General features: G+C 41.4%; 1 protein-coding gene across 4 annotated transcripts in view; it reads left to right on the forward strand.

Moving 5' to 3' along the window:
- SPECC1 (sperm antigen with calponin homology and coiled-coil domains 1) overlaps positions 1 to 12,342 on the forward strand; it is a 71,889-nt gene that overhangs the window by 22,705 nt on the left and 36,842 nt on the right. The window lies entirely within an intron of this gene.

Genomic DNA, 12,342 nt, shown 5'->3' on the forward strand with positions numbered 1-12,342 from the left:
TCCTGTAATCCAAACTAGACATGTGTTCGCAGATGTCTTTTGAAATGTTCCATCTACTATAATTCATGGGGCAGTGATGTTTTTCAATACGCATCAATAGATATGGATTGCATGTTCTGAGGCAGAGTCCTCTGTCCTTGTGTGATCTGTGCTCATCGGTCAGTTCTCTCAGGCTATAGAATTACAGCAGAAGTCCTTTTTTCTGACCTTTTAATCAGTCTGCGTAGCACACAATTAACAAGCTGTATATTTTTATCAACAACAATTTAAAGGTAAAGTTCTTGCAGGCTAATTTGATTTTGATGACTGGAAAAATATACCCTTGGGAAAATGTAAGGCTAACAGGAGTTTTCAGGGTCCAGTTCTGAGCATGTGTAGGGAGTGACTGGGATTAAACAAGGACGTGCACTCTTCCATTGGTTACCAACATGAAAGAACTGTGTAGTTTTAGTGTCTTGACTGGAATTTGTCCAATTGCTTAGGAAAAATATTAGGGGCTTCTGCCTCGGGACATTGCAATAGGATTCTTGAATTCGACAGAAAAACCTGTAAGGCTATTTGGTTTTCTTACAGGCTTTTATTTTTGACCTGTTTGCAGGTAGGTCATCTTGCCTTTTACCTTAATGGTTTCTTTTAGGGATGTTTGAGCAAAAGCATCTTGCACGAATGTTTCGAAAGGACTGTGTAAAGCAAATCTGAAGGTGGCAAGGTAATGCTTTTGAAATGCCATAGAGAAACAGGCAGAAACTGACCATATTGTCTTCCTGATCATCACTGTTTGAACTGTCTCTGACCAGTCCAAATGACTGGAGAAATCTCATCCTGTACTAAGGATAGAAAGCTGTTTTAATTAATACAAACAAAGTAAAATGCAAAGGTGGTTTCTTACCTCCATCTGGAAGATACTCTTTGTATTTTTCGCACCCTAAAGGTCTTTTGCATTTTGACATTGCAGCATTTATACTGAAGATGTAGAAATCCTTATAATACCATATAATTATGCCTCATGTAATCAGTTTTGTAGGGATTGTTTCTACAAGGGTGTGGATAATGATGATTTCATTGGCAGGAACCTGGTTCTCTGCTAGACAGGGAAGAGAAAGACCTTCAAAAGTGTATCTGAGTATTTACTCTCATAGACAAAACCACATATGATTCCTGAAATAAAGCAGAGGTAATACCTTTGTATAATGGAGGGCTGTGTGCAGAAGACAGCCTGTTTTCAACTGTCTAAAACAATGTACAGATATATTTCGTATGTTTCCAGGCCACCTAAAGTACATGGCAGCAACTTTACTTAACCCAAAGCTGAGTATCCATTTGGGTGTCCATTAGTCCTGAGTTTACAATCTATCTTGAGCCAAGGTGGGAGGCACAAAGCTCCAATCGTGTTTCTCCAGGCCTGAGGTGAGGATGAGGATGGAGGCATTGGAAGGAAGGAGACACAGTGCTCTTTGAGAGACTGAGGATATTTCCACAACCCTTATCTTCCAGATCTTGAGAAATGCTGCTTTCATAAAGCCTTGTTGAGTTTGAAGAATGGACTAATCATGTTAGAAATTACTCTCAGCCTCCTCCACACATAGTTTCTTTGAGGCTGCTTGACTGTGGAAAATCTTTGACTGATCTTTTAATTAAAAGCTCCTTTTTTTTTTCCTTCCCCACCAAGGAGTTGAAGCTCTTCCTGCTTTGAAGTGGGCAACTTTTTTATAGATAAACATCTCATTAAGTTATGAGATTTCTTCCTCTCTCCCCTTCTGTCCCATTTCTTGATGTGTCTCCTCCAGCATTGATAGTTTTAATGATTTCAGCCCAGTTCCCAGTTTCAGCTATTCAGGACAGTGTGAACTGGCTCCCTTATTGCTATACCAGGCAGAGCTAAAGCTCTGGATGAGCTGTGGAAACTAAATTGCAGTCCTCTCCCCACCCCCTCACTGAAGCAGGCTGGAAACAACAATAAAACTGGGTTTATTATGTGGTCATCACATTTTAGTAAACAAAAGGCAGTTGGAATACCAGAGCAATGCACACTGGTTAATAAGCATTAAGCAAACAATTTTTAAAAAAGCCTCTAGCTTTTAAGTTCTCCTCTCTGTTTTAGGAGAGGAGGAACCTCCTTTCACTTTTCCTATTTTTGATCCCTTTTTCTCCACTCTTTCTGGATTGGAGAATTCAGGAGGAAAGAAGTTCTTTTGGCTCGGTCAGCCCTGGCTTTTTGGCCAAGCGTGGGGCAGCATTCCTGAACCGGAGGGTTCAGGTCATGGTTTCTTAATACAAAGCACTCACCAGCAGTGCTGTGCAAAGGCATTTGCTGCTGCTCCATTCCTCTGTAGTGGCTGCTGCTCACTCAGCAGCACAAGCCGAAGTGTTTGTGGGCAGGACATTGAATTAGATCAGGATCTGCCTTTAACAAAGCAAAAGGGGAGGAAAAAATGAGCAGATATTTTTATAGCCAAATTGGTTCCATGATTCAATTCACGGCATGGCCTCATGAACAGTTAAATAAACAGGATGAGTAAGTTCTCCTTTTAAGTGTGCAAATATTGATATCAAGCGTTTTTCCACTTAAAATTGGGTTTTGGTTACTTTTTGTGCTTATAGCTGTGATGTGAGGTAGATTTTGGTAGCCTAGAGGGGTGATCCACAGCACCTGACTTGTCTGGAAGGAACAGGGTTCTTTTTACTTCCCTTTTGCTTTCTTGGGCCAGGAGGTTTTAGGTAACTCCTATGGATATTTTTCTCAGGTGTTGTTTTGACCAGAAATTGTCTAAAAAATAAAAACCTCAGAATAGTCTGACTTAAAATTCACTTTGCTGTAAGTATGAGGTGATAATACCTGATTTTATCTCATTTTGCCAGGTGCGTAGGCAGGAAATGTCCCACAACAGAGTTGGGAGGTATCACAGTACACAGAAATCCCTATAATTTTGGTGTGCTAGTATCACAAATATACAAAGTCAAGGCCCTCTTAAGGCATATAAAATTATATTTTTTCAATAAACTATGATGGCTGTGGAAATTGTCAAGCTGGATAAAAAGAAGCAGCAAGTAGAGATGACTTTATTTTTAAAAAGGAAAATTCTGGATTTCTGTAACTTCCATCAGATTAATTTTGCAATAGTGCTACATACAGAAAGTTTTAGTAATTCTGTTTTTGGGAGGTAGACAAGGGGTATAGTTAGCAGGTGACTAAAGTGTTTGGCAGGCCCGCTGGTATTAACGGTTCCCAAAAAAGTAGGTTTGATTTTACCGGGGGGACATTCCAGTGAGTGTACGATATAGAGTTTCTCTGAACATTTGCTAGACCATTTGCTTTGGATGTCTCTGTGTTTGTTATGCCAGGTTGCTGGGTACTCTAGAAATCCAAAGCAGCGATTGCAATTGCACTTGTGTTCTGCACCTGTGTTGGCAGACGGGATGTACGTTGGGGTTTTGGATCCCTCATTGCAGAGGTGAATGCAGTGGTACCCTCACAATTCCCTCCATGCCTGAGGTTGTGGCACAGTGAAGCCCCTTGAATGCTTCTTGACTCTCGAGTTAAAAGGGAAATTCGCATTTGTGAAAGCAGTGACTGGGCATGCTAGCTAAGGATACATGTGCACAGAACAATTCTTGCCTCCTCTTAGCTTTGCCAGTGTACTTCAGAGATGTATCTTTGGTACTTAGACTTCTGAGCAAAAGTTTCCTCTTATGATACAAACTGCACGGTTTTTGTAGTGGGTAAAAAACTGTATTATATGTGACATGGGCATATCCAAGACTCAGTTTTCATTTGAGGCTTAAACCTTCAGAAAACCCAAGTAGATGGTGTAAGAAATGTTCAGAGGAACTCTGCTGTACAGACACCGGCATGTTTCTCTGAGTAGAGATTTTAACTACTGCTGTTCTTCAGAGGGGAATTGTATGTGAATAGTCCCATAAAGAGGAAAGAAAGCCAGCTGAAATTCACAATGAGACTTTGTGAACAGGATTTGATCAGATCTCCACTCATTTGCATTCTGAATGCAACCTTGTTTCCACTGCAATAGCATTGAGATGTGACAGTGTGAACTTGAGCTTCAGTGCTTGTGTCTATGCTAGGAGCTTGGAACCAGCAGAGGCTGAGAAGAGCTGAGCTTTTTGTGTTTTAATACTTTTTTGGAAGAGTTAAATGGGATTTTCTATGTAAGAAAGAACAAGATGAGTTATTGATCAGGTTGAATCCAACAAGTTGAAAATTAAATATTTGTGATTTTAAGAAATTCCTTAACTGGGCAGCAGAGATTCCCCAGAGATATTTTCTAAAATCACTATATAACTTACTGAAGGGGACAGGGTAAATAGAGCCTTTTGAGGATTCTAAGGGTACTGGACAGTACATCTGTACACTTTTTGCTTGTTTTTGATGCCAAAATTTGAACTAAGTGGAGATACTTCAAATATAAGGTCGTTCCTCCTATTGGGTTACATTCCTACCATGGGAGAGTCTCTTTTAGTGGCCACCCTTCAAAAGAATGTCCTACCAGCAGTTCATCTGCAGATTTAAGTTGATGACAAGTAGTTTTGTCATTACTTAGTTTTTGAGTTACCAATAGTGTTTTTTCTCATGTGTTTCTTGCACCCCAGATCTCTAGACTCATATCATCTAATTAAAACAAAAAATAAGCCAAACTTTACAAAGTCTACAGCTCTAATGTCAGTTGTGTTTGTAGTCTTAAATTACGAATTGCTCAGATCAAGATGCTTATTAATGCTTTTTCTTTGGAATCTCTTGTAGTGTAACTTTTCAAATACAGGTATCTGTTGTTCCCTAATACTTTGTAATATAACTTTTGATTCTTTCTTAGATCTCTCACTCCTTTGTGTAGCTATCAGTACTTTTAGTCTCAGTGTTTAATGGAGTAGAAGGCCTTATTTGAGCAGATGCTTCTCTATAATTAGTGTTAGATTATCAAAACCACCTTTGTTGTTTTGTAGCCATCTCCTTGTCTTTTTTAAAGCTGGGTGGAGTCCAAGTGAACCTTCCCAAAGAGTTGCTGACCTCTAAAGGTGTTGGCTCCATGACTAATACTCCACAAACAGACTAATTCTGGAGAACCATGGCTGGCCAAGCCTAGGTTTGCTTTGTTCCTTGTTGCATGAAGACTAGGTAGTAGAGAACATTGTCTTTCTATAGGACAGCCCTAAAAGAGATGGAAAGGGTATGCTCTTCTGAGTTATTGAGGATTATCCCAAGTAGTGTCTAGCACTGTGGTCACTGTAAAATGCTGCCAGCTAACCCATTCAACTCATTCCCTTTGTGTATCAAGCAGATCAAGCTGTAATAGTTTGTCACAGTACAGCAGTGTCATTCTTTATCCTGATTTGTATCAAAGCTGATGGTGGGCCAGAAGTTTCAGACATTTTGCTCTCAAATGTGAAGTTCTAAACGGCGTAAGCAGTTTTGAAAATAGCAGTAGGTACCTCTTTGAAAATCTGGCCTTCGGCATCCAATCCCATCCTCATTCCAGCCCCCAAGAAGCACTTAGAAATGATTCAGATATTCTTTGTAGGTCGATTTAGTTACGTGCATCTGTTCAGTATTTGTTATCAAACTGCATTACTGTTAGCATGTCTCTGTGTAGGTATCTGTATGAAAGAGCACAGCAGCATGAGTGAGAGTTGTTATATCTGCCCTACTTTTCAGCAGTTACGTTTGCTTTTTCTCATGCTGCCATTAAATTTATCAGTATTGCTCATTCATTACAATATCAGATGATCTCTGTTTAGCAGGGAAGTTGTTTAACAATTTCATTTGCTTAAACAAAGGGGAAAAAAGAGCAGGGAAAAATAGGGCATTTCAGTGAAGCAGGTATGTGTGAAAAACTCAATCTTTTAATTAAAAAGTACTTTAAAAGAGTCAAATGTACATCAATCTTTCTGTGCTTTATAGCCATTTCCCAAAGGACATTCCTGGTTCACTCTTAATCATTCTCAATATCGATCTCAGGAGCAATGCTGGAGCAGGGTATGTGATCTGCCCAGTCCCCCGGGCTTTCAGTTAAGCTTTGAGCTCTTAGTGGCTTAGCCCCTTTAGGAAAATGGATTTTAAGCACCAAGTTAATTAGGTTCTTGAAAACTTTACTCTGAGGTGACAAAAGAAGACAGAAAATATGGCTGAGCTCCCTGTAACATGTATCTCTTTATCACAGGGCCTCAACAGAGAATGCAATGGCTCCAAGCTAATACCATCTTTGCTGATCTGGCTGTGACTAAATTGATACTGACAATGTCACGAAGTCACATATTAATGCATTCTGTTTAGTTGTTTGTTGTGTGGTACTTGGGTACTGCAGGAATTCTGAAGACGGCACATAAAAGCTGCTATTGCATGCCTTGTAACACCAGCCTGTAAAAGTGTTGTGAAAGTCTGACTGTTCAGTTCAATGTCTAGTGCCATTCTAGATGTCTTCAGACACCCCAGTTGCTCTGTCTGCCTCTCGAGCAAAGGACGGGTCTCCCACAGGTACTGTCTAATCTTTCAGATCAGTGAAGGGGCATATACCAAAGGGGCATCTGAAATGGCACTAGACATCTGTATTTTGACTTCCTACATTAGGCATCATAAACCACATGTGATTAAGGTATGTCTGTGACCCAGATTTGTTTTGCATAAGAAATTCCAAGTTGGCTAAAAATAGTAATGGGACCTTACACAGGCAAGACTGGGCACATGTGAGTGCACGGCTGCATTACCTGTCTGCTGTACGTTACCAGCACTGCTGCAGATCCTCTGCAGGATCTCAGCAAACCTGAGTCAGTGCAGTCCTGCTGAGTCCAGGATCTACCGAAGTCACAGCCAGAGGATAAGCTGAAAACCAAAACTGATAAGACCTATTTCAGCTAAATCACATGTGATAGAGCACAGTACAATTGCATGGGGAGGTTTAATAACTCTTTTTATTTGCTGTACAAGCATGAGCTGTAAATAATATTCTCCTTGTTTAGCCATTCTGCTAAATGCTTCCAGTCCACTTGATTTATACTAACCTTTCCCTCAAGGTATTGCAGAAATCACTTTTCTGAGGCTTGGGAATTCTGTTCAGATGGCAAAATTTATTAAAATATCTTAGGACATGGGAATGGAATTCTGGGACAATGGAAGAGTCACTGTCTTCTGTTGTCAGGAACGCTATGAGTTAGCCCCAAATTCCTTGTTGCAATCTCTTTTGTTTCACTATCCTTTTTTGAGGTGGGAGCGATGGCAAAGTGAAATAGCTGGTCTGTTGCAAATGCCAGAGCTAGAATTAAAGAGATATCACAGTCCTTCCAGAGCAGCAGATAATCATGAGAGTACAAACTTGTCTTCAGGCAACAGTTTGAAAAGTATGACTTTAACATTGCGGAGTCCTATGAATAGCTTTCTTTTATTTCTTGTTATCCTGCCCTTGCAATTCAAATAAGCTACCCATTGTTTAAAAACATCACACCCAACATGCATCTGTCTTCATGTTGCAGTCTTACATGACTGAAATGCTTTCTGGAATGAATCAATGATCAGCATGCTGAAATTACATAGATGACCTCTACATGCAGGAGACTTAGTACATGCTTAAACTGTGGAAGAATGCATTGCTAACACAGATTTTTAAATATGTTGAAGAAAATGTTTTTATTGCTCTTAGCTTAAGAGTTGGCAGGATTAAATTTTAGGAAGAAAGTACAAAACAGAACATTCCCTGTTAATTCTGTCCGTGGAACAGCAGAAGCCCATGGCATTAACCTTTGGGTTATTAATATGTTGATGGAGGGAAGGATTAAGAAAAGGGCAGGTTGTGGGAGACAAATGGCACAAAAGCCAGAGGCAAATAACCTTCTATTGACTCCAGTTCCAGAAAATAGATTCAAGGCAGAAATTAGAACGTTTCCAAAGGTGGTTGTGTGGTCGAATGAGGTTACTTCCCAGTTGAGATTCTTCCTCCTCTCTGGGATTAGAGAAGCAGGTATTTGAACTGTTAATTATACTTAAGAGTCAAGTAAAATAAATGTAACTTCAAAGCTAGTACTTCACTGGGAAGATGGTTATAATGTGCTATCTTGGAGGACACAGAGTGTGATGGCTGATAAACTTATGGAATCCCAGAAAGTCATCCTGTCCCTTATTCTGCCAGCACTATGGGTGTCACTCCTGAGCAGCAGCCCTACGTGTTCCACCCTGGGGGACTGGGAAATGGGTTTCTCCATTTCCTTCTGGTTGTGGGTGCTGCCATTGGGAGCTGATGTGGCAGGTGCTGAGAGTTTAGATCAAATATAGATGGTTATGTGGAAAAACTGAAGAGTAATCTTGATCCTTCATAGCTGTGCTGAAAATGGGATTAAAATGCCTGAAGATCGTCATAAAGGGTCAACTTTTATCTTGTTAAAGTTGTACTTTGTTTCTGACACCAGTGGAAAGTCTGTGAGGATTCCCTGGCAGAAAGTGGTGCAAACAAACTGCCAGGAGCTCCAGGGTCCTAATCCTCACTGACTTACTGTGACCTTGGGTGAGGCGTTTTCATTCTCTCTGCTTCCCTGTCCTGTAACCTAGAGTTAACAATTATGTGTTTCAGAGGATTAGAGTTAAATAGCTGTTAATTTTAAAGCACTTTGACAATTTTAAGCTCTATGTACATGTTAGGGTTTAATCCTTCACACCTTGAATAGTACAGCTGATATTGAAAATTGAGTTCTTACTGGGTGCTGAGGCGAAGGACATGATGATGAGGTGACCTCAGTCCAAGCAAAACAGGTTGAAAGGCAATGACTGAGTGGAGTAATTCAGGAGTAATTCCCGGTTGCTCTGAAGTGGGGGAATGCCAGCTAAGGCAATTAGCAGAGTGGGTGTGGGACTGGGAGAAGGGCTGGTTAGCTATGGTGCAAACAGAATGAGAAATACACTGTTGGTCAGAAGTAGCTTGAGCTTGAATATGTGGGACAGAGGGAAAGAGTTCTTGAACTTGGCAAGAGAACAGTTGAGGTAACAGGTTGGGCAGGGCGGATGGACAGAAAAAACAGGATGAGCTGCCATGACACTGTTTTGACCAAACAGAAAGGTTTGGTCCAAAACCCAATGGCTTGGTGTTGTTTTGTTTGGGTGGGTTGGTTTGTTTGTGTTTTTGTTTCTCCAGAATGTCTCTTTGAGATGCAGAGCTGATGTTTTTCTCTTCCCTGCTCAAAAGCAGCAGCACTTTCTAGGAAGTGAAGTTCTTTGTGATTCTAGCCACATTAAGCAGCAGCATAAATCAACCCCAGATCGGCTTCTGCAGCTTGGCAGCCGCATCTGTCTGGAGTCTCCCATGGACCGTAACCAGTGTGGGCTGCCGGGCTAATCGGGTCACCAGGGTGACTTGTACAGCCCAAATGCACAGTGGGTGCCCGGGGCTGCGGGGCTGGCGGCTCCATTTGTAACTGCTACACTGCTCAGTTTCAAGGTCATTCAGAGGGGGAGCCACATAGACTTTAAAGTAGTGTTTAGACTCATTTTGGTGCTTTGTAATCAATATATATATGCATTCATTTTTTTTTTTTTCTTGGGCTCTCTGTGGCTTTTTAATATTGCGTGGCACTGTTTTGGAGGGTGGAGAGAGGAAAATGTATAAACACTTCTACGTCATGAAACAGGTTGGTTAATGGTTATTGATGGTTAGAAAATGTTTTGATTTATGACAGAACAAGTCAGCAGAGCGTGGAGTCTTACAAAACACATGGAACAGGTTGAATAAGCTCAGAGCCTGCACTGGTTGGCAAACTGGTGAAGTACAGATAATCCCAGTTAAATGTCCTTAATTGTCCTTACGTATACGTCTTCCATTGCTCAGGATCATGTTGCAATTGTCATCTGGTGGCGATTATGAGCACATTGGCATTGCTACCAGAAGTGCTACATTTCTCTTGGGAAAAGCTGTTTTTCTCTGTGCTATGCGATTTGTGCCAGTGTGTAGTAGCATCATTATTTCTTGTAATAAAGTCAGCAGTACCCACTACTTACATGACACTACGCAGTCAGTACCAGGTGATAGTCATGTCATTGCACTAGTTTGGGCACTGAAAAAAGTTGTTTGGGGCACTTGCTTTGTCACGAAAACTTATTATAATGGTAGAAAACTCCTTCAGATTGAATGAAAGTCCAGGACATATCAGAAGGCTTTAAATCTGCTCTTTAGGATACATCAGAGAACATCTGTGTCCATTTGTAGTGCATATTTTACATCTTAAATCTGTAGAGTAACTATAGCTTGTGTAAGCACTCCTGCTCTACTCTGGATGCTTGTCCTGCTCTATGCTCAGGAGACATTCAAACAAGGCCTGGTGCTCTCTTGCCTGGACACCTGGGGTTCAGCCCACAGGATCCTTTGCCTCTCAGCAAGATGGAGATGTGCTGAGCTGGTGTTTCTCTGCTGGAAGCAACGCACCACATCATGGTCCATTCCATTTTCCTCTTGTTCTTCATCTTATGGTGTTATCTGCATTGACACTAAAAGCTTTACTTGTCTGCTGATCTCAGTGTGGATGTGCTTTACAGGTGCCAGATCTTGGCAGCTGGGAGCCCTGAGGTTAAGAAATGGGATGAGCAGTGAGGTGGGGGTTTTCAGCTCTGAAATGAGTTCTCAGGGCTGGAGTTGCACCCGCAGCCGCTGGAGTTACAGTGGAAAAGCTTCCCCTCTCTGCTGGCGTTGCACTTTTCACCGGGGAGCCCGGAGCTGCCTGGGTCTGTTGGTGCCTCCAGCTGTAGCTGACTAAATGAAGCTGTGTGGGCTGCTGGCCGTCCGGCCAGCCTGGCCCTGCTATCTCTTCCCATAAACACTGGAGCCTTTGTCTCTGGCCTTATCATGCCCCTGCCATCACAGAGCCTGTTCTGTGCTCTCCTCCCAGCACAGGCTCCTGTGTTCAGGGGTCTTTTCTTCAGCTGCTCTTTGTCTCTGGGTGTTTATTGTGCCTGTTGCAGAGCATGTTTGTTTGGGAGGGAGGAGGAGGGGCTCCTGGTGGTGTGGGGTTTATAAACCTAGTGCATTCTTCAAAAGAGATGCTGAGCAAACTGGGTAGTGTTAATATTAACCCTTCTCTGCCCTGTATTACTGATAGAGATTTCCTCAACGTGTGAGGAGTGCTTTGGGAGGGTTATGGAGTTGCTTGCAGTGTAAGGCAGTAGCCACGCAGTTGTACAGCAGAGAGTCTGTTCCCCCTTTGGTCCTCACTGCCCTGTGGTTTTCTGTGGATGCTGCTTGTGTGTTCCAGCAAAGAGAGCCTCCCGAACATGGGAGAGGTAGCTGAGTCTAGGATTTCTCCCAAGAGCGCTTCTGGAACTTGTTTTTATTGCAAACACTGGGTCACTAGCCCTTTCTGTTTGCATAACTGGCCCTTGCATCCTGTTTCTGTGGCTACATCAGACGATATCTCTTCATTCCCAAAATTTTATGGCTCTGTACTTTATGGCTTTTCCTGTTGAGGAAGGTCCTGAAAACAGGAATTTCTTCAATTCATAGCGTTGCTGCTTGTAGTGGCATATAATACCTTCTGTTTGAACCAGCTTCTTTTCTTTAACCAGGTTGTTAATATGTTCATGGTTAGGATGGCTCTTATTGTTTCTTCAGTACATATGGTCCTGTATTCCAAGAGAGCTTTGGAAGATGAAGATCAGCAACTGAGAAACTATTTCCCTTGTAATCACATAATGCTTTGCATTAACTTGGTTGGGGGAGAAAGAAAAAAACCCAAAACACCCATAATACCACAACCAAACAGAACAGCATCAACTTTCTAACCTCCTTTAGTTCTTCCTCTGTAAGAGGATGGGAATTTATGACATGAAAAATCTCTCATCCATCTTGGCAAGAAGCTGCAGCGTCTCAATTGTCTTAGTGTTAGAAGTGCCAGGAGAGTTTTGTATTTCACAGAATCTGCAGTCAGTCTAAACATTTCAGACCTTTCTAATGGTGATCTGCATGAACTGAGCATAATGTAAATAATGCAAATACATTAGTTTTATGTGTGATAAAATTACTTTTTTTCACAGATAGTATGTTTTCTTAAGCTATTTTCACTGGAAATGAATAGGTTTAAACTCAGTATTTCACAAAGTAGTGTAAAGAATTTTTATTTTCAAATAATTAATATCCTGGCATTGGGGGTGTCCACTCATGTATTACAGTATCTAGACCTTATATTATTACTCTGGGAAAAAGTACAGCAGCCTGTGTTCCTTTGTGGGGGTGAGAGAGGAAGAAACACAAAATAATACAAGCCGTTGAAACATGAATCCACACAGTCATGACTAAACCTATTCAAACACTCAGGTGTTTTTTCCAAGACTGCTCTGGGCTCTAGTGTTGTTGTCGGATGACTTGT

Source organism: Streptopelia decaocto (genome assembly GCF_964273445.1).
Source record: "Streptopelia decaocto genome assembly, chromosome: 18".
Lineage (NCBI taxonomy): Eukaryota > Metazoa > Chordata > Aves > Columbiformes > Columbidae > Streptopelia > Streptopelia decaocto.